The sequence below is a fragment of the Sycon ciliatum genome, chromosome 10 (assembly GCF_964019385.1).
Source record: "Sycon ciliatum chromosome 10, ocSycCili1.1, whole genome shotgun sequence".
NCBI lineage: Eukaryota > Metazoa > Porifera > Calcarea > Leucosolenida > Sycettidae > Sycon > Sycon ciliatum.
The window spans coordinates 13465339-13490860 of record NC_088652.1 but is presented as its reverse complement, the minus strand read 5'-3'; the positions used below and the strand labels follow the sequence as shown (position 1 = coordinate 13490860).

The following is a 25522-nucleotide window of genomic DNA, read 5'->3' as shown; positions in this document are numbered from 1 at the left end:
GACGCATCATCGGCAGAGCCATCCTGAAAGTCGTCACACCGGCCATTGAGCAAGCTGTTGGCTGCTTGCAGCTTTGTGGAGGCCAGGAATCTGGATTGGAAGCAGCCATCCATGCCATGCGGGAGGCATTCACCAACGACGACGATGTGGAAGGCATGCTGTTTTCCGATGCGAGCAATGCCTTTAATCGGCTCAACAGGTCAGCGTACATCCGCAACATCAGGCACCTCTGCCCAGAGTTTGCCTCCGCTGTGCTGAACACATACCGCTCGCCCTCTCGTCTGTTTGTGGGTGGCCAGGTTATCATATCCCATGAAGGCATGACGCAGGGCGATCCCCTTGCGATGCCGATATAATGCTCTTGGCACCCTGCCAATCATCCGCCGTGCTGCGTCCAGCGATTCCCTACAGTGCTGGTATGACGATGATCCACAGCCGCCAGTAAACTGCCAAAGCTGCGGGCATGGTGGGCCACCGTGGAAGACCATGGACCGGCATATGGCTACGTCATCAACGCATCCAAGTCCATTCTGCTAGTGACGCCTGGCCACATGGACCTTGCCATCGACTTCTTTCAGGACACTGATATCGAGATCCGTAGCGATGGCTGCCGCAAGCTCGGGGCAGTCCTTGGCACAACAGCATACTGACAGCAATATGTCGAAGTCAAAGTTACCACATGATGTGCTGAAGTCGAGACTCTGGCCAGGTACGCTAGCACCCAGCCGCAGGCAGCCTAGCTATGCGGCGTTCACCCATGGCCTTCGCCACTAGTGGTCGTTCCTGGCCCGGACAGTTGCTGACACAGCCGAGGTGTTCGCGCCACTAGAGCTGGTGATTCGAACCTCCCTCATCCCAGCTTTAACTGCCCCCCCCCCCCCCCCCCCCCCCGGGATCTGGAGCGAGACATCCTGGCGTGCCTTGCCGTGACGGAGGTTTGGGTCTTCTAAACCCGTACAATCTCTCCTGTCAGTTCGCCGCCTCTGCACGCATCTCGGGCCCTCTTGTGCAACAGATCTTGCACCAACATCACTCCATGGAAGGGATCCGTGCTGCGACAAGGCAGAGGAAGCGTGAAGCCATAGCAGCTTCTCGTGCCCATAATAGCGCGGAGCACGAGAATCCTCTGGGTAACTGCAGCCCATCATTGAAGCGGACTGTCGAGCTTGCTGCGGAAAGAGGTGCTTCCAGCTGGCTCACCTGTTGCCCGCTCCGCCAGCATGAATTCACCCTCCACAAAGGTCAAGAGAAACAGCCTCTTTTAATGGCCTGGTCAGACTGCGGTAAAAACGAAATAATCCTGGGATTATAATCCGAATCTCCATATAACATGCCGCCAGAGCGGCAAAAGCGAGAGTTGACGCTCCAAAAATAAAAAAAGCAAGAACGGACCACGCTTCCGCTCCAAAAATTTCCGCTCCAAACAGGATTTGACGCTGATACGCCATTGACGCTGATAATCACTGATTTTTTCATCTCGATATCGAGGAGCTAATTGGCCACGGACAACAACAAAACTCATCTAGGTGGGGCCCGCCCTTGCACAAGAGGCGTCCCACAAGGCTCCGTGCTCGGCCCATTGCTATTTTGCATTTACACCCGTGATGCACCACAGTGCTTCCAACATTTCGCTCATCCATCAAATTATACCTAGGGTTCCCTGTAAAAAGGCGCTGACGCCTGTTGGGAATTCCCTAGTAAAAGAAGAATAAATAATAATATAATAATAACTCATAAGGATGGTTGCAAGGATTGCACTGAAGGTGTTGGCGATCCCCAAGGTGAAGGAATTTGACGTCGTTCGTGGAGATTACCACTTGACGCTCGAAATGAAGTTTGAATTTTCATTCTCCCCACATGTGTAGTGTGATCGCGATTCTAATTCTGGGCGCTGTTCTTTTTTCGTCAGGCATGCGGCATGCAACCAAAATTTGCCGCAGTCTGACCAGGCGCTTATAAGTTATATGGGCAAAGGATGTTTGTAGAGAAAAAAAAGAAAAGGTAAAAAAAGAAAAAAAGATACGCGCATGTGTACGTGTGGTCATATCCACGTACGTACGTGTATGTGTGTGCGTGTGTACGTGTGTTGCATGTACCTTGTATGTGTACAGCAATGATAGCCGGCCACGCATGCTTCCCAAAAACGCGCACATGCGCGTGAGGTCGAGAGTCGTCTCCCCTGGCCCTGGCCCTGCTATGCGAACAAACGTCTTGTTTTGGGAAAACCTGAAAAAAATCCGTTCAAGATCAACCCTTTTCCGCAGCCCGGCGAGGCAGCCTGAGTTGTTCGGATCCGAACAAAGTTGTTCTGGATTCATCCCAAATCGAGTGGATCCCATGCATCCGGATTTGGATCCGAACGAATGGTCACGGCCCAAGGCAAGCTCAAGAGGACTCCACACGGTAGACTCTACGCAGTTGTATGGCTCTCCAGACCGCGAAAATGACAACTTGTGCCCATAATAATTATTGTAGTGCTAAATGATCCATATATGGACGGACTATAAGGACAGGGGTGTATACGGATATGAGCAAGAGCAACATTTGATATGAGGTGTACACAGACGGTCAAGGCAGTGCAATATAAGGTCAAGTGCCAACATATGTACATGTACATGTACAAGTACGTACATGGCCACTGTAACCACAGCCACAGGCATAGCAAAATGTCGTGGTGTGTCAACACAACGCTTTTTTGCTTTTGCCACGTTGTGTACTCTTCCAGTTCCACACTGGACATGTACTCTCTCTGTACTCTGCACCGGTCCACAACCTACCCGTACTCATAGTTCGACAGGCATATCATACACATCTTGCTTCCCTGGTAAAGTTGTATGCAGTACAACAGGGCACCAAGGCTGATAAACCACACAACTGTGTTGTGGTGGAAGCATCATCAAAGGCGGAGATACAACATGTGCGCCTTTGCACTTTCTGCTTGGGCGCGACAAAACGATGATAAGTTGACCCGTACCGTACCCGTAAAAGCTACCACCATCCGTACTCATCGTTTTCTGCTTTTTGTAGCAGAAGTTGGAGAACTGCCCTGCAGGCCTGTAGTTCCTCCTGTCCGGTGTCCCAATCTTCACTTCTTCCTACCTACCCTTACCAGTAAACCTAACAATTTTCATCCCCTTGCAAAACTCCTCTACTTTTCAACCGAACTTCTTCCCTAACTGGGAACGCTGATATTTTCTCAAAACTTTACCTCTTCCAACTTCTTCAACTACACTGTGCCGGCGCGCGGTCAGAAATTTCGAAACGCTGAAGGTCACGAAGTCCAAGTCCGCCGGTAAGTCGATGTACAAGGTTCTTTGTTGTCACCCATGTGAAACTCTTCATTGTTTTCGTCATGGGCAGTCTTGCGCTGTAGACTGTCTAGTAGTTCTGTAGTGCAGACAGGCAAGGCGTGCTGTTAGTTCACGCGTCTTACTTTGTTTTACTTGTACTTACGTGCACCCATTCGGCGTGTTCTTCTCCCCGGCTGGTTGCAGGTGGCAGTGTACCTAGCTCTGGGACATCCTTGCACTGATTCTGTGCACAACCTCCACACGAAGCGCGCAGAAAGTGAAAAGTGCTCAGCACAAGTAAGTCTTATCTGTAAAAATGTAGTTTCGTACAGTTTGGGGTGCGTGGGGTTCGAGTGCTCCATGCCGTGTGGGAATCACTGGGCATTTTGCCAGTAGCTGCAACACCCCAACAATGGCTGGCTTTCGTGCATTCTTCTCTTTTGTCCTATTTGATTTGCACTTAAATTGTTAGCGTACTTATTGTCGTTTTATTTGCTCTTGCTTTCATTGTTACAATTCACACTTGAAAATAGAATACTGTAAATCAACTAATTTCGCTGATTTCGCTGCTTGGTGCCCACTGGCCAAAGTAAATCGCAGGCCAAAGTTTGTCATAGAGTCAAATGATGCAAGATTGAACCCCAATCGGCCAAAGTTTGATCACGGCCAAAAGTTTCATTTGGAGATCGGCCAAAGTTTCTCACCGGCCAAAATTTGTTGATTTACAGTATCTGACTGCAAAAATCCCCATGATGCAGCTCACCAGATCAAGATATGGGTCCTCTTCGCTCAGTAGAGTCGAGTCGAGTCGAGCTGTAAATCCCAGTGCCTGAAGGCGGGCCTGTAGTGCTCACGTTGTACCTTCCCAGGCCGTTTGTATCTAGCTGTGTGAAGTGGTAAATATAGCACTCCTGAGCTGTGTGAAGTGGTAAATATAGCACTCCTGAGCTGTGTGAAGTCGTAAATATAGCACTCCTGAGCTGTGTGAAGTCGTAAATATAGCACTCCTGAGCTGTGTGAAGTGGTAAATATAGCACTCCTGAGCTGTGTGAAGTCGTAAATATAGCACTCCTGAGCTGTGTGAAGTGGTAAATATAGCACTCCTGAGCTGTGTAAAGTGGTAAATATAGCACTCCTGAGCTGTGTGAAGTGGTAAATATAGCACTCCTGAGCTGTGTGAAGTGGTAAATATAGCACTCCTGAGCTGTGTGAAGGGGTAAATATAGCACTCCTGAGCTGTGTGAAGTGGTAAATATAGCACTCCTGAGCTGTGTGAAGTGGTAAATATAGCACTCCTGAGAGAAACCTACTCAGCGAGCAGGCTGGCCTTCGTTGCACGTGGTGCGGAACGTTCTTGGAGCACGTGATGTGTGTTTTTGCCATCGAAGACCTCATACTTACGCACAGTCGCACACTCTTGGGAGCTTACTTACACCTGCTCACATAATATAAGGGTAGACATACCGAAACCGACTGCACGTACTGCACTGTTCATTGTGTGATCTGCACAATTCTTCTTTGCCACATCTGAGGCTGGAAAAAGTCAAAAGAAAAGGCAGTCAGAAATTTTACCAGGGTATAGAGCTTTGCAGGGTTATTATTATTAGTAAAATTTTGAATAGGGCAATCCCCACAGGCCTAAGGCCTTTTTACAGGGTACCCTAAGTGAGACCAATGTTCATTTTCTGGGATCACGTGCGAGAAAGTTTTGAATCGCTGGTGAACATGTGAAGCCCAGGTCACATTCAGTTTGTACGGGAATGGACGCGTGGAGGTGAAAGATGCCCTAGGATGGCGCTCAACTTGATGTCCGAAACTCTTGTTGACTCAGAGCAGCTGCGTATACCGTATATTCTCTATTATAAGCGCCATGCTTATATTTTTTCAACACCCCTCTACCCCGTGCTTATATAGGAGACCGCGCTTATATTGGAGACCGTGCTTATATTTTTTCAACCACTGCATCCATACAGAGCAAGAAGAAATACATGCTAGATATCATGCATGCCGCATTGATTTCCACCAAGACCGTGCTAATAATAGAGACTGTGCTTATAATGTTTCGAAAGGTGCTCACAGTGTGCTAGTATTAGAGACTGTGCTAGTAATGGAGACCTGTGCTTATGATAGAGAATATACGGTATGGTGGGTAAACATCATTTGTGTACACATTGTGGTACACACACTTGGATGGAGATAGAGCTTGTTGACTTTTTGTACGACACACACAATGAGTACGACTTTCACACTTTTGGGTGACTTGTGAGCGCCATTATATTACTTCGTCCACATGGCAACAGACAAGGTCCAAATTAAAGTGTTCAGTTGACTCTGAAGGATCCGACGGATCTGAGATCTGGATCCCAATCCCGATCCTTACCAATCGAACATGTCCTAAGTCTACAACGACCGGGGACTAGCCAAACTCTTTAGGGTTTTTTGGTATAGAACATTCAATATTTAGACTCGGGCGGAGAGCCAAGCATTAATTTATAAGAAGAAAAGAGTTAGGTAGAGTTGTAGAACGTCAGTACCGTTGATCAGCGTCTTGCAATGTTATCGCATGGGCTGATTGTAAAGTAACTGGTGATGTTAATGGATTATGATAGCGTGACTTGTTGCTCCTTTGGTCCTCTTTCCTTCTTATAATACTGTAAAACATGTAATTTTCGGTGCAACTTTAATTTCGGTGATTTCGCTAGAGAGACCAGGCACCTAAGTTTAAATTACACCTAAAGGCACTAGAGTATGCACTGTATGTGAAGGGAACGCTGGTCGCCTAATTCTAAATTACACCTGAAACCTGGCAGGTCCCTGGCACCGGAATTTTAATGCACCTTAAATTACATGTTTTACAGTATTTAATATCGGATTTGTTTAGAAACAATATTCGATTCGTTACGATTTAGAATATTCATTTTACCCTATAAAGAATCAGAGGTAACCGTAACGGGACATCCTTATATGGCATCGAGTTCGCTTTAATTTACTGCTGTGTTTATTGGAATGGAGTGTAGTGACTGGGGTCATGGCCAGCAGCGTCCTAAATGTCTACACATAACCACTGCGCCCGTGTGTATAGAGGTTACTAGTATGCGATAACGTCAATCCACCATAATATGAGCCAATTGGGATGGCAAAATGCCCAAAGCGGGTACAGAACCCCTTATATAGAAGAATTTGGGGTGGCAAACGGACTATATGATGTGTATGGCATAACTGGAGAGTTCCTACAACAAACACCATAGGCTGTGTTTACATGAGGCGTTTCAACCCGGGTTGAGTTCGACCCGGGTCAGATTTCAACCCGCCATGTGCACAAAGTGAATGGTACGTTTACATGATGCATTGCGCTTGACCCGGGTTGAAATTTTGCCCCGGGTTGATTTCAACCCTCCCCCCAAGGGGAGGGTTGAAACCAACCCGGGTCAAGAAAATCGTACAAACGTACTTCTGTGCGTATCTCACGCCAGGTTTGAACACCACTGCACATATGCAAATCATTTTTAATTTCGCGCGAACGGATTCACGTGACCATACAGGACTCTAGGAGTGGACTTTTGGCGGCATATCAGTATTTGACCCGGGTCAACTGTCTTCATGTAAGCGCTCACCTATTTTGTCTATCGTACAGACTTTCAACCCGGGCTGAACTCGACCCGGGTTGAAATTTCTCATGTAAACACAGCCTAAGTGACAAAATGTGTACGCCTGCAAATGTGTACCAGATGTACACACATACACACACCCTGTACCCGGGATACCGCAGCCCCCGTGTACTGTAATTTCACAAATTTTCGGCGTACTTTTATTTTCGGTACCGTAAAGTCCGCTGCAAACGCCCACTTCGCGGCGAACGCCCATCCCAGCGGGTCCATACTATTATCATCTTTTTCAGGTTAATACAGTTGTACCAAACCGTCATGAAGGTTGAACGCGTACGAGAACGACTGTAATGCCTACAAATTGCCTATGTCTTATCAGGGGTGTCATCAATTGGTGAATCTGGATTGAGTGCGAGCAGGCGGTGTGGTCCAAACAACGCTGGCCCAACTGAACAAAACAAGGGCGTAGTACGCAAAATGTACGCATATCACACAAAGATTCTGTGAAAGCTGTAAAAAACACCAAAGTCCATTTCCACTCCAGCCCGGTGTGGGGGCCGGTGTGGTCGGATTCCACTCCAAGTGCACCTACTCCGGATTCGGTCGGATTTGGCCAAAATGATCACGCTCACTCAGAGCGCACTTGCTCTGGATTCGCCCAATCGATCATGCTACAGGAGGCTCTGCTAAAACGATTGTCATTATTTTGCTTCAAAGAAAAAACTTCTGTCGATATTTTCTTCCATTCGATAAGTGAGTCGTCTTTGTATCAGTTCGTTGTCCATGTGGTAATGCCGTTGTCCGTGTGGTAATGCCGTTGTCCATGTGGTAATGCCGTTGTCCATGTGGTAATGTCGCTGTCCATGTGGTAATGCCGCTGTCCATGTGGTAATGCCGCTGTCCATGTGGTAATGCCGCTGTCCATGTGGTAATGCCGCTGTCCATGTGGTAATGCCGTTGTCCATGTGGTAATGCCGCTGTCCATGTGGTAATGCCGCTGTCCATGTGGTAATGCCGCTGTCCATGTGGTAATGCCGCTGTCCATGTGGTAATGCCGCTGTCCATGTGGTAATGCCGCTGTCCATGTGGTAATGCCGCTGTCCATGTGGTAATGCCGCTGTCCATGTGGTAATGCCGCTGTCCATGTGGTAATGCCGCTGTCCATGTGGTAATGCCGCTGTCCATGTGGTAATGCCGCTGTCCATGTGGTAATGCCGCTGTCCATGTGGTAATGCCGCTGTCCATGTGGTAATGCCGCTGTCCATGTGGTAATGCCGCTGTCCATGTGGTAATGCCGCTGTCCATGTGGTAATGCCGCTGTCCATGTGGTAATGCCGCTGTCCATGTGGTAATGCCGCTGTCCATGTGGTAATGCCGCTGTCCATGTGGTAATGCCGCTGTCCATGTGGTAATGCCGCTGTCCATGTGGTAATGCCGCTGTCCATGTGGTAATGCCGCTGTCCATGTGGTAATGCCGCTGTCCATGTGGTAATGCCGCTGTCCATGTGGTAATGCCGCTGTCCATGTGGTAATGCCGCTGTCCATGTGGTAATGCCGCTGTCCATGTGGTAATGCCGCTGTCCATGTGGTAATGCCGCTGTCCATGTGGTAATGCCGCTGTCCATGTGGTAATGCCGCTGTCCATGTGGTAATGCCGCTGTCCATGTGGTAATGCCGCTGTCCATGTGGTAATGCCGCTGTCCATGTGGTAATGCCGCTGTCCATGTGGTAATGCCGCTGTCCATGTGGTAATGCCGCTGTCCATGTGGTAATGCCGCTGTCCATGTGGTAATGCCGCTGTCCATGTGGTAATGCCGCTGTCCATGTGGTAATGCCGCTGTCCATGTGGTAATGCCGCTGTCCATGTGGTCATGCCGCTGTCCATGTGGTCATGCCGCTGTCCATGTGGTCATGCCGCTGTCCATGTGGTCATGCCGCTGTCCATGTGGTAATGCCGCTGTCCATGTGGTAATGCCGCTGTCCATGTGGTAATGCCGCTGTCCATGTGGTAATGCCGCTGTCCATGTGGTAATGCCGCTGTCCATGTGGTAATGCCGCTGTCCATGTGGTAATGCCGCTGTCCATGTGGTAATGCCGCTGTCCATGTGGTAATGCCGCTGTCCATGTGGTAATGCCGCTGTCCATGTGGTAATGCCGCTGTCCATGTGGTAATGCCGCTGTCCATGTGGTAATGCCGCTGTCCATGTGGTAATGCCGCTGTCCATGTGGTAATGCCGCTGTCCATGTGGTAATGCCGCTGTCCATGTGGTAATGCCGCTGTCCATGTGGTAATGCCGCTGTCCATGTGGTAATGCCGCTGTCCATGTGGTAATGCCGCTGTCCATGTGGTAATGCCGCTGTCCATGTGGTAATGCCGCTGTCCATGTGGTAATGCCGCTGTCCATGTGGTAATGCCGCTGTCCATGTGGTAATGCCGCTGTCCATGTGGTAATGCCGCTGTCCATGTGGTAATGCCGCTGTCCATGTGGTAATGCCGCTGTCCATGTGGTAATGCCGCTGTCCATGTGGTAATGCCGCTGTCCATGTGGTAATGCCGCTGTCCATGTGGTAATGCCGCTGTCCATGTGGTAATGCCGCTGTCCATGTGGTAATGCCGCTGTCCATGTGGTAATGCCGCTGTCCATGTGGTAATGCCGCTGTCCATGTGGTCATGCCGCTGTCCATGTGGTCATGCCGCTGTCCATGTGGTCATGCCGCTGTCCATGTGGTAATGCCGCTGTCCATGTGGTAATGCCGCTGTCCATGTGGTAATGCCGCTGTCCATGTGGTAATGCCGCTGTCCATGTGGTAATGCCGCTGTCCATGTGGTAATGCCGCTGTCCATGTGGTAATGCCGCTGTCCATGTGGTAATGCCGCTGTCCATGTGGTAATGCCGCTGTCCATGTGGTAATGCCGCTGTCCATGTGGTAATGCCGCTGTCCATGTGGTAATGCCGCTGTCCATGTGGTAATGCCGCTGTCCATGTGGTAATGCCGCTGTCCATGTGGTAATGCCGCTGTCCATGTGGTAATGCCGCTGTCCATATGGTAATGCCGCTGTCCATGTGGTAATGCCGCTGTCCATGTGGTAATGCCGTTGTCCATGTGGTAATGCCGTTGTCCATGTGGTAATGCCGCTGTCCATGTGGTAATGCCGCTGTCCATGTGGTAATGCCGCTGTCCATGTGGTAATGCCGTTGTCCATGTGGTAATGCCGTTGAATGATTCAAGAATCTACTGTATATCAGGAAATTTTCGGACGGAATTTATTTTCGAACTATTTTGTACACGTTCTCTTTTGTACTAAAATAAATTCCGTACTAAAATTTGTTCCTGTGAAGTTATGTACACTATACTTGCGTACCGCATGCAAACACGTGCATTTATAATGCCCCACTGTACGAAAATAAAATGCGTACGAAAGGTCAAAATTCGGCTTTGTCCGAAAATATTTCCATCCGAAAATTTCCTGCTATACAGTATCTGGTTTTCAAATCATGACGTCTCTGCAGTGCCACGATGAACGCAACGGTGATTCATCGAATATAGGATTGTCCTGACGAAGCGTCACTCAACGACTTGACCTATTGCAGTATTGCAGTTGCAAGGAGAACTGGGAGGATGTCACAGAAGTTAGCGCTACAAAGTCGCTGCTAACTTGTTGAAAACTCTGAAGTGCTCGAGAAAAGCCTTTGCGCATTACGTGATTTGGAAATGATGGTTTGAAAGTTGAAACACAGTCAGAAGTGTGTGTTTAGTTCCCGCAATGCTATGTTCTTAGCTACGTTGTTATTCGGAAGAAATTGCCGTTTGGATTTGCCAAAAAACCCCAACATCATAATCATCACTTCGAGCTAGATTGCAGCAAGTGCACAAGGAGATTTTGAAACCAGGAAATTGGACATAGCTTACCGGACCAAAGCGCTCTTCGGGCTACAATGTGAGATGCACTTTCGTACGATAGCGGTAACTGTGCAGGGGGTCAGTGCGTAGAGGCCAGCAGGTCTTGCACAAATGGGGTGGGCGTTTGCAGCGGACTTTTCTGTACTTTCGGTGCATCTGCTTCATACCTTTAATTTCAATAAACTGAACAAATGCTAACACACATAATCCAATAGGAAACTGCTTCTGTTCCTAACCTGGCCTTTTCCCCTCATAACAACGAAATATTGAGCACCTATAATTCTGAAAATGTACGTCCACTCGAAATAACGCCCACTGTGCTTTGTCAATGCATGTCGTGTTAGTTATTTTAGTCAGTTGAAGGTTTTGGGTCCTGGTGGTGGCAGCTGCTGTTATCTTCCGGCACTTTCCCCTGCGACTCCCCAAACTGGTGGATGTGGATGCAGGAGTACAGTCAACTTCGCCAATAACGGCTGCGGATATAACGAAAATTCCCGAATACGACAGAATTTCCATGCCCAGAGCAAAGTCCCATCCCACTGTAATACATACATGTATATTGAGACTTCGGGTATAACGACACTTCGCGAATAAGGACGCTTTTTTGATGCCCCGCCGAGTGTCGTTAGACGCAACGTTGACTGTATTGTAGGCATGCATCCATGCACTACCAGCTATCGTTCGCTGTTGTCAAACAGTATGTGAACTTGTCTAGCACGCAGCCCATAGCGCATATTTTTTATTGCCTTCTAAAGGGGCCATGTTTCGTTCTTGTATTTCCCGTTCCAGATCATTGTTATCTAAAATGGACCACCGGTACTTCACCATACTGTTAATCACAGTAGTGCTGACGGCACGTGAATGCACGGCTCAAGGTATGTGTCAACCCTTTGGCTGCTGTTGGGTAATGGGTAATGCCAAAAGCTTTCTTTTTTGTTGAAATGAACTTGGTTCATTTCGTACTGGGACCCCTCCCCTCCCTCTGAAATGAACTCAGCTTGCTATGCTTGCTATGCTTGCTATGCTGGACACAGCTTGCTATGCTGGACGACGAAAATCGTGTGCATGTACATGTATATGTACAGTATCGATTGACTTGCACTTTTGACTCGGACCCCCTTCCCCAAAATGAATGATGTTCATTTCAGAGACAACATCAATTTTGCGACTATCCCTACGGACAGCCAAAAGGGGTCTTTTTCTCAAAACCAATAGTTCCTAAAGTCCTAACTATAGGGACCTTTCGCATTTGCTACGAATCGAATGCGAAACGAAAGTTTGATTCGGCCCGTAATCGTTTCGTTGAAAATAGATTCAGGTTTCGCAAGTCGTCATGCAAATGTGCATGGCGACTACGGATACGGCCGTACGGGCATTTACACACACTTGCATGGATCATGGAATCAAGGGAAAAAGGTGTACCTGGTAAAACATGTGTACCTGGACCAATACATGTGTATCTGACGGATTCGGAGCGTGTCACGAATGAAGAAGCTTCCATTCGTGAAAACGAGCTCTCCGCAGGGACTCTGACGAATCCTCGAACCCAGGTGACGGATCAGCATTCGTTTCATTTGGCAATGCGCAATGTGCTTATTGGAAGTCAAGAGCTGGAAGGCGAAGTTCTCTGCGCTCTCATATGTACGGAGCATTTATATCGTTCCGTAGCTGTATGGGGGCGTGCAGTCATTCTGGCCTGTTGGCGAAAATGTCCCCGGACTGGGCTGCCACATTACAATAAAGTTTGGCATTGGGAAAATAAGCTCTGAACATAGGGTTTCTTTCAGTCCACCAACAAAAACAAAACAAAAAAATTGTCGCACTCGCTGACTGTACAAGATCTGGTTACGTTGGTGGACAGTTAGTCATAACTCGTAACATTTTGTCTTTCTCCGTTTCACCATAATTTATTTGGCTCACCATCCGAGTTTCTTTCAGTGTCCATAGGGTTGGTGATTGTAAAGTGTGACTATTTGGGCTCTTGAAAATGGTCTGCAATTTTGTGGTCTGGGATCTGGAAGAACCAGGTGGTAGAAAAATAGTAGTAAGAAGTGACATGTCACTAATCCTGATTTTTGGTGGTTGCCTCGCAAACAAGTTTTTAGGGAAAAAGATCTATGTCAGCTATGAATGTTTAGCAACAAGATGCCCTCGAACGTCTCCAACGGCGGTCAGCAAAACTCTGCCTCCAACTCCCCCCTCTTCAGTCCTTGCCACCACAGTTCATTACTCCACCACGTCACTTGGCCAACCCTCTCATCCCGCCGGAAGCTCAAGCAGCTGCTCTTTGCACACGCCATCGCTGTCAAACGATCCCCGCCACAGATCCAGCTTGCGACCTCAGGCTACATCACCGAGCCACCAAGCCGAGAATTGAGGCGTCATCGAGTCTTTGCCCTCCCCACCACCCACTCCACCCGCCTTCAACGTTCACCCTTGTACTCCGCATGCACTCAGTACAACCACCTGCCACCGCACTGTTACTCCTTCCGAGAAATAAATGCATTCAAAAGAGAAGTTACCCCGATCATAGTATTATCAATTTGCACATGCTCCAACCCCTGCTGCAGCCCAGCCTAGGTATAGTATTTTAATCAAGCTCTATCGCCTACCTGCCTTCACAATGGATATACTTCGTTCTTCGTTTTTACTTAGACGAAGCACCCAAACCACGGCTGCTGCTAACCACCGTTTCTCCCGGTTATTGCACCCAATCTGATTGATAACACGTAGTACTGTCTCTCTCTTATTGGCTACGCCATCGTGAGAATAAAGATTATAATAATAATAATAATAAATAATGCTTGGCAACACAAGGCCGCCGAGCCAGCCATCCGAAGATCTCACTAAACCATTCAATTACTGGTTATAAGTCGACCATTCACAACTAAAAGTTGAAGGAGAAAAGTTGGGGTCGACTTACAACCAGTATTTGACTCATAACCGAGAATTGTCGGTAACTTCCTAAAACGACTTGCACTGTACGCTTTTTTCGCCAGTTCTTGCCTTTTTCCAGGATATGGACGTTTCACCCTCCAATGAGGAGAGTTTATGTGATTTGTTGATGTGTTAGTAGCAGGGAGCGGCTAGCAGTGCATGGTAGGGTGAAAACTTCAAAAGAATCAAAACCGGAAATAAGCCCTTCGGATACGGTGGTCGACCTGCGACCCTTAAGGTACAGACAGTATCCAGACCTTCTTCCCTTTTCATTCTCTCGAACTGATGAGAATCTTCCATTTTGGTTTTCGTTTGTACTTACAGGTTTAACGTCAGAGTCGACAATGAGAATGGCACCTGAACTTGAAAGTGAGTTATGCTCATCCTCTGAACTTTAAAATACATTGCGACTCTAAACTTCAAATCTGATCAAGCTTGACGAATTAGCGACCAAAAAGTTCACGTGTTTGTTCACCATTTGTTGTAAATGAAGGGTCTGCATTTCAGGGCATCTGTAGTTAGCGTCGAAGTCAGAAGTGAACTCAAGTTTAGCCCTTTGACTGCTGCAGGGTGCTAGTACTGCTGCCACGACTCCAAGGACCAGCGTAATAGGCGATTCACACGACAGGCAAATCCACGTGCACCGGAACGTTACTATGGTATTTTACCTGTGAACGAGAAAAGTGGCTGAAGAGTGCAAGCGAGCTGAGGGCCCACTTTCACGATAATTGTGGCGTGCACGAGTGCATTTACACTTTCACGATAATTGTGGCGTGCACGAGTACATTTACACGAAAAAGCGCGAAACACGACTTGATTTTTTACGCGGCTCTTTTCACCATGATATTTATTGTGGTAAAAAAATGATTGGCTCACCATCCGAATTGATGATTATTGTATGCGTGTTTTGAAAATTTGAAATACTCATGGCAACTGTTGGGTGAATCATTCAAAGATGCAAACGTGCCTGTTGTTGATTGCAGCCGTGTGAATCCACACAGTCACTTTTCTCGTGAATCACTCGCTGTAAAACGTGCAAGTGCCTGTCGTGTGAATCCCGCTTAAAGGGGAAGTTAAGCCTGAAATCAAATTTTCACCAGTTGTAGTCTTCGGGTGCCGAGTCGAATGGTCTTGGTCCAAGGAAGTTGAGACGGTCCCTTCCTCCTTTATTCCCCATCGAACTCGCGCGCTTCCACCGAAACTAGGTGACTGCGCCCTACTAGATGGGGATTTGCATGCAAAATGTCACTAAAAGCGCCATTTTGTTCTTATAAAAGCACGGATGACCGCGATTGGCCCAAATGTTGTAGTCTTCTGGATGCTGAGTCGACTGGTTTTGGTAAGAAAAGGCTGCGATGCAGCGTTTCTCCTTTATTCCCAATCGAACATGGTTGAACAAGCGGTCACGTGCTCCTGCGTACACCAGTCATCTGGTCACCGTACCTAGCCTAGCGCCTGCAGGGTACAACTTACAGCCTGTTTGACCTTTTTTGGGTGCACTCCTGTCACTCGAGTCGAACCTTGGTGTGAAAGTTGTCACTTGCTGGCGCGGTGACCAGGTGACTTGGGCACGCAGGAGCATGTGACCGCTTGTTCAACCATGTTCGATTGGGAATAAAGGAGGAACGCTTCATCGCAGCATTTTCGGACCAAAACCAGTCGACTCAGCGTCCAAAAGACTACAACATATGGGCCAGTCGCGGTCAACCGTGCTTTTATTTTATAAGAACGAAGTGGTGCTTTTAGTGACATTTTGCATACAAATCCCCATCTAGTAGGGCGTAGTCACCCAGTTTCGGTGGAAGTGTGCGGGTTCGATTGGGAATAAAGGGGGAAGGGAGCTTCTCAGCTTCCTCGGACCAAGATCATTCGACTCAGCACCCCGAAGACTACAACTGGTGAAAATTAGATTTCAGGCTTAACTTCCCCTTTAAGCGGGTCATTTGTACTGAAAAGCACACCACCCTTGTAAGTCCATAGCTGTGGCGTCCATTCTCCCAATTTCATGTTCGTTGGCTTCCTGGAAAGCTCCTGGAACAAGGAAAACGATAAGCTAAAGCCCAAGTCTTCCCAAGGTTGAAGCAAATCTGGAGGTGTGTGTGTGTGTGTGTGTGTGTGTGTGTGTGTGCAGGTTCCGAATGACGTCTATAGACGTCATAGGATAGATTATAGTGATTTCTGGCACTGTCTGGTGTGTGAACTGTAAAAGCACTTTAGGCCGTGTTTACATGAGAAATTTCAACCCGGGTCGAGTTCAGCCCGGGTCGAGTTCAGCCCGGGTCGAGTTCAGCCCGGGTCGAGTTCAGCCCGGGTCGAGTTCAGCCCGGGTCGAGTTCAGCCCGGGTCGAGTTCAGCCCGGGTCGAGTTCAGCCCGGGTCGAGTTCAGCCCGGGTCGAGTTCAGCCCGGGTCGAGTTCAGCCCGGGTCGAGTTCAGCCCGGGTCGAGTTCAGCCCGGGTCGAGTTCAGCCCGGGTCGAGTTCAGCCCGGGTCGAGTTCAGCCCGGGTCGAGTTCAGCCCGGGTCGAGTTCAGCCCGGGTCGAGTTCAGCCCGGGTCGAGTTCAGCCCGGGTCGAGTTCAGCCCGGGTCGAGTTCAGCCCGGGTCGAGTTCAGCCCGGGTTGTACGATAGACAAAATAAGTGAGCGTTTACATGAAGACAGTTGACCTGGGTCAAAATTAATACTTGCTCCGTATACAAAAACTTCGTGACTTTTTTTGAAAGCTGCGCACAGCTCTGGAATTGTTCCGTTTGACTCGGAATAACACTCGTGGCATTGTCTAACCTGTTTACAAGCTATACACAAAGAAAAAAGCAACTCAGACGAGAGAGATTGAGTTTTTCAGAGTCTTTGTCGCTCATGTCATTGTCACCTTACGACGCTGACTCTGCATCGCCAACAGTCGCTGCTTCCGCTTGCATTTCGTTCAGATTCTTGTCACCTTTAGTGATGATCCGATGCTGGACTTTGGCTACGTCCTCTTCATCTCTAGAGCTGTGTACGAATCGGTGTTGACTATATTCAGTCGTTCCAACCCGCGCCCTCCATTATGCCGTGAAACGAGTCGTACAAGCACATCCACACGCTTCGCATTTTCTCGCCAGGATAAACCTCCCAAGCATTCTACAATGGCTTCGAGGAGGTCCCTGCGATTCCCTTTGGCGACAAAAGAGACGTCTGACTGGAGAGAGGCGAAGAAAGCCAGGCCATCGACATTCTGATCCTGAGTCTGCGCTGGTTGCACGACGACTGAAATGTTTCATCTTGCCGTGCGAGCACAACAAATCTATGTTCTCACGCTGCGTAGATCTATGGGGCCGCGCACCGCATGTACGAGCCTGGCCACTTTCAGGGCAGCGAGTGCCGCGTGACTCGACTCCGTGTTCCGGCCACGAGCTACACTTTCGTCACTGTGTCAGTTTCGAGTAAGTGTTAGTTTTTGTTGCATTTGACTCTTGAGTTTCTGTCGGCAACGTCCTCACACGCATGGCGTCCGTGAAGAATCTGTTCGGGATCAACCAAACTAACCTCGACATGGACGAGGGTTGCCGATGACAGCCTTTGGCACCGTTCGTTGAGCAGGTTCTTGCTCAAAAACACCGTTCAAAAAAAGTCACGAAGTTTTTGTATATGGAGGAAGTACTGATATACCACCAAAAGTCCACTTCTAGAGTCCTGTGTGGTCAAGTGAATACTTTCGCGCGAAATTGCCTCCGTTCCCGAAGGGAACTCACTACGGCAGCTAACACCCGGTAAACCCTAGAGTCCTGTTTGGTCACGTGAATACTTTTGCGCGAAATTTGCGTGTGCATTGCTATTCAAACCTGGCGCGAGATACGCACAGAAGTACGTTTGTACGATTTTCTCGCCCGCGTTGAAATCAACCTGGGTCAAGCGCAATGCGTCATGTAAACGCGCCATTCATTTTGTGTACATGGCGGGTTGAAATCTGACCCGGGTTGAACGCCTCATGTAAACACAGCCATGGTCTTGGTAAACATTACCAACATATTTGAGGACCCCAGTTGCCAGAACCTTGGAGTTTTAGAACTTGCTATTGGCCCTATTTTTAGCATTTATGTGCAGAGTACCATAGGCAAGGCCCAGTAGTGCTGAATGGGTTAAAAGGGTGCACCAGGCAGACACAGTGGGTTGGTCAAAGACCATGATCGAGAAGCGATCGAGATACGAGAGGTACCTGGTTCAAGTCCTGCCTGGGAGCAGTTTTTCCAGCCGTGCTGCTACCCACAGTCAACTGGGAACTTGTGGCCAGGCACACGGGGTACATGGATGCGGCTAATGGGGTTTCTCGCCACTTGTGCCAGTGCAGGGATGAATTTGTTGTCATATTTTTGCATAGCAGTTTCTGCCATACAAAATCACAATTGTGTTGCTACACAATTGTGATTAGCATTTTTCTTTGAAGGTTGGGTGTTTACCACATTGTCCTTCTTGAGAGTGATGCCTGAAAGCCCTTTTGCAAAAAAACCGACTGAATCGTGCATGTGCATGCAGATTGAGAGTGCCTGCACCACATACACTGCATGTTACTTGACAGCACAGGCTAGGCATGGATAGTCTGTATGTATCGCAGTTTTCTGCGAGTCACGGTGACTTTTGAGTAGCAGTAGATTGACTTTGCATCGCAAACTGCGATGCGATACAGGATAAATTCATCCCTGCAGTGGTTGTGAAACTTATCCAATCACCCCAACCGTTAGGCGCTGCATGGTTTACTGGGTTTTAGCGTCCGTCGTGAGTTCCGTTCGGGAACGGACACGATAATTTACTGGATTTATTTTTATTTGTAAGGTCACACCGGTTTTTTTAATCTATGTTTCGCGTCCTCCGCAAGCGTGTATTTCGCAGTCCGAGTAAAACATAAATAAAAAATCATAATTGGTGCACTATCACTTCGAGTTTTTAGCTTGTTATTATACCTTTTTCTCGGCTTGAGCAATATCATTGCACCGTTTTTTTAGCACAGTCCCTCTGAACCTATATGTATGACACTTGGGGTGAAACGATTACACTTTTTGTACTACCGAATAACCTAAATCTTTGTCGATCGGTTATCGGTTATTTTTCGATCATTTTTTCCACAGATAAAAGACGTACTAGAAGCTGAAAAATGCAATCAAATTGAGAATTTTAAAAATGACCCTGTGGGGAAGAGAATTTTTTCTCGCACATCGGTCTATCTACAATCACACGTGTCTAATCATGTACAGTCAGACCTCGCTTAGCCGCACACATCCGTTTTCCACAAAAATATCCGGGTAGGCGAGGGAACCGGATAATCGAACACACATACTGTATGTAATCATGGCATATGATGTAAATCGGTAACCAGCAATTTTCTTCCGGATGGCGAGGGATCCGGATAAACGAGGACCGGGTAAGCGAGGTCTGACTGTACTGTAAAAGCCATTATTCTAACGAGGCGCATATAATAACGATTTCCCAAAATTGACTAGTTTAGGGGTCGTCGCAAAAGTTTTTTTGTCGTCCCTGAAACGAACATGATTCATTGGGGGGGGGGGGGGGGGAGGGTGTGAGCCAAAATCGCAAGTCGACCGACACTGTACATATGACATGTACATGCATTCGATTTTCGTCGTCCATCATAGCAAGCTGTGTTCGTTTCAGAGGGAGGGGAGGGGAGGGGGTCTGAGTACCAAATGAACGATGTTCGTTTCAGGGACGACAGAAAACTTTTGCGACGACCCCCTACGTGTACCAAAGGTAGCGATTCTCACTCATTCTCAACGCTCAATAGGACAGTATATGTATCGATTTCTGTACAACGATTTCTATTTTAACGACAGATTTCTCCTCGTTAACTCGTTAGAGTTAGCACTTCGTTATATATATGGCTTTTACAGTGTTTGCATAATCGAGTAATCGAAACTTTTTGAATAATCGATTCGTTAACTTGTAACGATTTCGAGTATTCGGTACACCGTAAAGTCTTGTATATATATGACCTGTATGCCGTTGTTATTGGTCATCATGAGGCATTCATGAACCATAATAACGGCATAATGGTTTTCATAGAATCGCACATGCCGTCGTGAAACTACCAGTTTAAAGGGAAAGTATACCCTCAAATCAAATTTTCACCAGTTGTATTCTTCAAGGTGCTGAGTCGAATAGTCTTGGTCTGAGGAAGCTGATACGCCCTTCCTCCTTTATTCCCAATCGAACTCGCGCACTTCCACCGAAACTAGGTGACTGCGCCCTACTAGATAGGGATTTGTATGGAAAAAGTCACTAAAAACGCCGTTTCGTTCCATTCGACTCAGCACCCCGAAGACTACAACTGGTGAAAATTTGATTTTAGGGTATACTTCCCCTTTAAGGATAAAACAAGGTCCAGTAAAATCTCAAATCCTATACTAGTATACTGTATTCACTCTCGCTCAGATGAGTACTCAGGCGCGAGCTTACGCATGCCGTGCTTCTCACGGCCAGGCGAATCAGCTGATCGCACCTGACGAGTCCTTGTGACAGTCGCTGTCGCCGTGTCGGCAGCAAGAAGGCTTCCTCTCTGTTTGGAGAATTTTGTTTCTTCACTCGTGGACGATATATTTTTGAACTAGCAGGACTCAACGGAGCTCTTTTTCTCAACACACTACACTGCAAAACCTCCCGGGAGATCCAGCCTGGACTGGTGATGTTACTGCTCTCAAAACGCTTGTCAAACACGGCCCCAATAGATGCAGTCGCATTCTCGAAATGCACGCATGGCGGATGGTCGTCTTTTCCAATTTCAACAAACTTCAGTCGATCGATACAGCAAAAATTTGTATGGAAAGCATGGTTGTTTTGTACATTGTCAGAAAGCTTTGGACCTCAGCTACCCCAAAAAATGAGGGCCAAACGTACCGATACTATAGTATCGATTCGCTTATGGTAGACCGGTAAAGGATTAATTTAGGCGTTTTGGGTCGGTGCCGAATATAGCCGAAATTAAATAGCTGTCGAAAATTCGTACCGTATTTCCGCGCATATAAAGCCATGGCGTTATAGGTGAAACATGGCTGTTTTGGACCGAATGTTTGGAGACAATAGCCTCGGTTTTAACGCCATGGCGCTAAAAGTGAGAGACGCGTACATGCAAAAAACGGCAGAGTATGAACTTCGAGTACTCGTATGGTGCCATTGCACTTTCATGTCGAGGATCCATGTACTTTCAATTTTCCCTGAAAATTTCAAATTGTGAACCTATTGTGTACAAGGTGGCATACAACCTTGTGTGAAGGTGTGGTGGCGGTATGGCATGTGACAGTGGGGATATGTACATGCAGGGAGAATCACCGCTGCTGTAGGTTCACTGAAAGAATTGAACTTACCTTTAACGCCAGACGCTACTTTCTCCACATTGAATTTTGTTCACTTCTAACGCCATGACTTTATAAGTGAGGGTGGCCTTATACAGGTCTACTCTCCATATAACGTAATCTCTGGGACCACGCAAAAAGTATGTTATATCGAGAGTTATGTTATGTAGAAAACCGTGTGTAAAATACAAGATGCACCTCAAAATGAAGGGTATTACAAGGCGGGTTCAACCGTGCAAACATATACACACTGTGCCACCATCGACATCAGATACCATCAATGCCGCAGAATATATGCACAATAAGACTAAACTGGCTAGCTACGGCTACAGCTTGATTGTACCGCGCACGTGAATCTACGTTGTATCGAGAGTGCACACGTCGGGGACTGCGCCGTAGGGTGCGTTATGCCGAGGTTTACGTTATGTAGGACTAAACTAGCTACCGCTTGATCGTACCGTGCACGTGAATTTATGTTGTATCGAGAGTTCGCACGTCGGGGACCGCCGTAGCGTGTGTTATGTCGAGGTTTATGTTATGTAGGATTATATTGTGTAGAACAAAATTTGTATGGGAGTGATGCTGTTTCGGCGCGGGATTTGATTTTTTTATGTACTGGCGAGGTTTATGTACAAGTGAGAGTTGTTATATCGAGAGCAGACCTGTATTCGGATATAACGCCATGCGCGGAAATACGGTATATTTACAGTATATTATTATTATTATTTGTGCTCCCGCGTCAATGGGCTCGCCCAAATTCGCTTGCACCGAACCATGCGAAAAAAGGCCGCCAGCAGGCAGGCAGGCAAAGAAAAATAGAAAATGGTGTCACATAAACTAATACAAACAAGAATATCATTATTGATGACATTAATATACTGAATGAATGGCAAAGGCCATGTGAATACGGATAATCAGAGTACCAACAACAAAGAATGTAGCTCAAACCATTGCAGTGCCAACTTCCTTCACCAGTACTCTGCCTTGTACGCATCTGTAACTGCGTTGCACAGATATTTCCATTCACGGCGGTCCAGTGCTCGCTGAGCCATCAGCTGCAAGTCCCTTGGAGTCCTCAGACGGCAGCCGACTCGCTCCGCGTCTTGATTCAGCAGGACTGGTAGCGTGATCCGCGGCCGCCCACGGTATCCCGGCACGGAGCAGCCAAAGAATCCACTCATGGCCTCCCTAGCCGGTGTGTGCTCATCTGATCGCAGGATGTGGCCAAACAACCGCCATCTTGCATTCACCAGAATGTTGCCAAGTGGAGCAGCACTGCAGCGCTCGTAAACCAAATCGTTCGACAGTCGGTTGGGCCACCTGATACCCAAGATATGCCGAAGTTGCCGCCGATGATACGATTCCAGCGCTTCAATTGTCTGTCGAGTGATGCCCCATGTGGAGCAGTTGTAAAGCAAGACAGGTAACACGAAGCAGTTATACAGCCGGACGCTCACCCCCAGACTCACTTGGTCTCTTCTCTTCCATAACTGGCAGAGGGACTTAAACGCTATCGCCGCAAGCTGCTTTCTGCGGGTGACATCCTCTGCATCACCAAGGAGAGAGCCGAGTTTCTTGACCATACGCCATGGCTCATCAGCACGATCGGCCTCTCGCTGGATGGCTGTGAATTCTGTCTTGGTCTGGTTGACGGTAAGGGACCATGTACCCAAGATGGTGGCAACTTGTGGCTCTAGCATCCGAAGCCAATCACTAGAGATACTGATGAAGTCCACATCATCGGCGTACTCCACATCGTACGGAAGATGCCGGGCCACAGGTGCAGCCATTCGCTGTCGCACATCCTGCAGGGCAGCTTCCAGGTAGATCACGAATAGAATTGGCGACAAGGAGTCGCCTTGCGGGGTACCAATGTTAGTGGAGAAAGAGCTTGATGTTTCCGTGCCCAGTCTGACTGCCAAATTCGTATCTGAGATCAGGTAACGGATCAAGCGTACCTCGTCTTCTTCCAAGAATCGCTGAACCACGTCCATCAACTGTCCTCACCTGATCGTGTCAAAGGCACGTGACATGTCGATGCCCAGTATGCTGAATGACCAGTGGTACCGCTGGGTCATTTACAGTATATAGGATTCGAAAAAATAGGGCACAGGCCTTAGTAATATTGCGCAAGGAGATGAACTTTAGATGTTAGTATTTGAAAAAATTACTTGGTCCGCGTCAGCAATATTGTCGCTTATCTTTCGACAATTTGAACTTAGACTTTGGACATGAACGCGTGCAGCTGAAGTGATAAAACTTGGTACGATGGACGGTAAGGTATAGAATAACAACTACCTGCGAGGAATTTATTGTCCAAGGAAGGGTTCCTACTTTGTTCGGTCCTCCTCGTCGCTGCTCTCGGCGCTGGCGACAAATAATTTTGCTCGGGATCGACCCTCTTGCTTTTGCAAGCTCATCTCTCTTCCTCTCCGCTGCCTGGCTATTTTCTAAAGAGAAGTCGATCATGACGGTCGCCTTCTCTATAGGACTTCGCCTGGGCAGCACGACAGCCTGTGTGGTTCAAATCAGACGCCGTTCTTTGCAAGATTTTATTTAGAAAGACGACGATGCGTGCAGTACATGTACTTGCAAATCTCCACGACGCGCTGGGTACTCCGAGCGAGGAGCTGGAGGTAAGGGAGCTGCAATCTGAGCTTGATGAGCGATCCCTGAGGTGAGCGATCTCGGCCGTTCAGCAAAATGGAGCTGATTCCGAGTAGCCTATTACTTTCTTGTGGCTTGCGGTGCTCTTGCCTGCACAGCGTAACCAGACAATCTATTTTGATGCGGCGCTGTATCAATCAGAATCACCCACCTGTCGCTCTCGAAATCCACTCGAACTCTAGCTAGACCTTTCAGGTACTAGCAAACTAACTTGCTAACCAAAATTGGGATGAAATGGACTGCCAAGTAAGCATTGGCGACATATAAACAAAGCTGAAAGATAAGCGACAATATCGCTGACGCGGACCAAGTATCTTATTCAACTCTCCATATCGACTAAGACCTAACACGGAAGAATTGGTCACATACTTGTCCCTAGTCTCGTGCCACACCCATTTTGAGTTGAAAAATATGACCAGAATCCTATACTGTACAGGCAGAAAAGTTCGTCGGTCAATATTTTCGTCTAACTCCAAAGAAGGGGAGTTCGTCTGGTTGAAAACTTCGTCCATGGATCATAAGAGTGTATTGAAAAGGTGGACAAATCGACATTCGTCCTACATTCAATTCAGTCCAAAATCTCCTTGGACGAAAAAGACGAAATCAAATTCCAGACGCATATTTCTGCTTATACAGTATATAGGATCTAGGAAATTAAGAGATAAAATACCAAGCAAGACTAGAGCTCACTGACTTGTCAGTTTGAGCACTCTGGCAAGGTACGTTCGGGCCTGGTTTAAATCTGGCTTTTGGAAAAATCATTTTTCATTTTGATCAGGTTCGGCCTCATTTTCTCTGTGCTGCGCTGATGAGTCCACAAAGGACGAACCAGTTCTGTTCGCAGATTGAGTGTTTCGCTCCTGCTCTTGCAGCAGTTGAGCACTCTCGTGTCGGGTAGTGCCTTTGATGTTTGCGTTATGCAGAGCTCACTGACTTGTCAGTTAAAGCACTCTGGCAAGGTATGTTCTGGCCTGGTTTAAATCTGGCTTTGGAAAATTTATTTTTCATTGCTGTCAGGTTCGGCCTCATTTCCTCTGTGCTGCGCTGATGAGTCCATAAAGGACAAAATAGTTCTGTGCGCAGATTGAGTAATACCAAGAGTATATAGCCCCCCAGAGTGTGGAACTCTGCATATGGGGTCTCCGACGGCGAAAACTCACATCACATGTCTCAGGTACGTTTCGTATTGCGTACAAATGAAGGATAGCGTGCCCGCAATCCGAATATCTGCCATGATCATGCTGAGGATTTGCATACACGCAGTGAGTTTCTCTCAAAAGAGTAGTTTTTTTATTACTCCGCTGCTCGCTGAAAATGGGCTGGAAATGTACAACTGCGACACCATACCACGTGATGTGAGTTTTCGCTGTCGGCGACCCCCATCGAAAGGGTATCAGGAGTTGCACACTCTTGGGAACTTATAATATATACTCTTGATAATACCCATGTCAGGGGCCATCCGTAAATATAGATATTTATTTGAAAACGAAAACTAGTCGTTTAGGGTGGAGGGTGTTGAGCGTTTGTTCGTTTTTCGAGTGCATGTGTGTGCATGTGTGTGTTTGTGTGTATGTGTGTGTGTTTGTTTTTGCCTTCTTACTCCTTGCTTATCTCTTCAGATTTTGCTGAAGGAGCGCTAAAATTTAGGGTGTTTATTCGACCGGAGTACAACATAATGGCTCTGGATTTTCCGTATGTGTCGACGACCGGAGCTCCTTTTTGTCCCAGACAAAAAGTGTTCACTACCTGCAAGATTGGAAATTCAAACAAGTCCGTTGCC

The 25522-nt window shown here is 47.5% G+C and overlaps 1 long non-coding RNA gene across 1 annotated transcript; it reads left to right on the top strand.

The window, feature by feature from the left end:
• Positions 1-3057: 3057 nt before the first annotated feature.
• Positions 3058-25451, top strand: LOC135826327 (uncharacterized). The gene is made up of 5 exons (XR_010555256.1): positions 3058-3292; positions 3495-3587; positions 11588-11673; positions 14060-14104; positions 25362-25451. It is a non-coding gene; the product is annotated as an uncharacterized LOC135826327 (long non-coding RNA).
• The last annotated feature ends 71 nt before the right edge of the window (positions 25452-25522 follow it).